This window comes from Eimeria mitis, genomic scaffold (assembly GCF_000499745.2).
Source record: "Eimeria mitis Houghton genomic scaffold, Emh_scaff376, whole genome shotgun sequence".
In the NCBI taxonomy this organism is placed as follows: domain Eukaryota; phylum Apicomplexa; class Conoidasida; order Eucoccidiorida; family Eimeriidae; genus Eimeria; species Eimeria mitis.
Genome location: NW_013572099.1, coordinates 1 through 1,158, shown reverse-complemented (window position 1 = coordinate 1,158; position 1,158 = coordinate 1).

The window sequence follows — 1,158 nt, the reverse complement described above, 5'->3', positions numbered from 1 at the left end:
TGCAAACGTGAAATTCGCCTCCGAGTTTGTTGAATGCTTGCCGTTTATAATTACCCACGGAACGTAGTTATAAGAATGACGCCGTGATAAGCTCCCTATGACTCTTCTGAATCAATCCAGGTGACTATACACTGCAGAGCTCCAATAGGCGCGAGCAGCAATGATCATTCGTACAGAAGCCGAAGGCCTTCGTCTCCCTCAAAGCAAGCTGAAAAAGGACGGGGTTTTAACGTTATAAAAGAATATAAAGATAAAGAAACAAAACAAAATCTAATCACCTTCTATCTCCCCCTTGTGCTGACCACCAAAAGACAGACATGAACGCCATGCGCCCTCCGAGGCGCTGTTCAGCCCTTCCACGCTGAAAGCCATTTTGTGAAATTCAGACAGCTGCGTGCATCCTTTCTGCATGCAGATGCATTACACGTTAAGCCCTAAGCCATAAACCTAACCTGCTTATCACCTGAGGCAGGAACAAAACCCTCAATAAACCCTAAAGCCTAAACCGTAAACCATCAAGCCTGACGATTCTCACCACTCGATGAACGCAAGGCGGTTCTCCGGATCCCCCTGAATCTTTTTGATCCCGCATGCAGAAAGAATGTTTCTGGGGGGAGAAAACGATATAATTAATCATCAACTGTCTTCGAGCACAACACGTAAAAAACGCTAACTCACAAGCGGCACTCTTCGATGCCGTGCTGGCACTCAACAGAGCCGTCCCTGTCTGCTGCATTCCCTGCAGCAGCAGCAGCAGCAGCAGGTCGTTAAAGCGGTACTGGTGGAGTTGCTGCTCTCTGCAGGAGTACCGTATGGGTAGAGATGCAAGTCGACGAAGTTCCCCAGCTCCGACCGCATGGTCTTAGCCACCTGACTGGTGATATACTGCAGCGTCGCAGTTTCATTTCAGCACAAATAGTTCAATTTTGAGGAAATAAGAACAATAATAGGTCAATGAATGAAGACCCTCACGCTTTTGCAGAAAGGGCACAGAGTCTCGTAGCTGACTTGTCGTCCGCCGTATCCACCTCAAGATTCTCGAGAAGAAATGTATTTCTTTCGATTCAACTTACAGGATTTCCACTTTAACCGGAGGCGGACGCAACAGCAATGCAGCCTGTCTACCTCGGCGAGCCCGACGGCTCTTCCGTCTGTCGC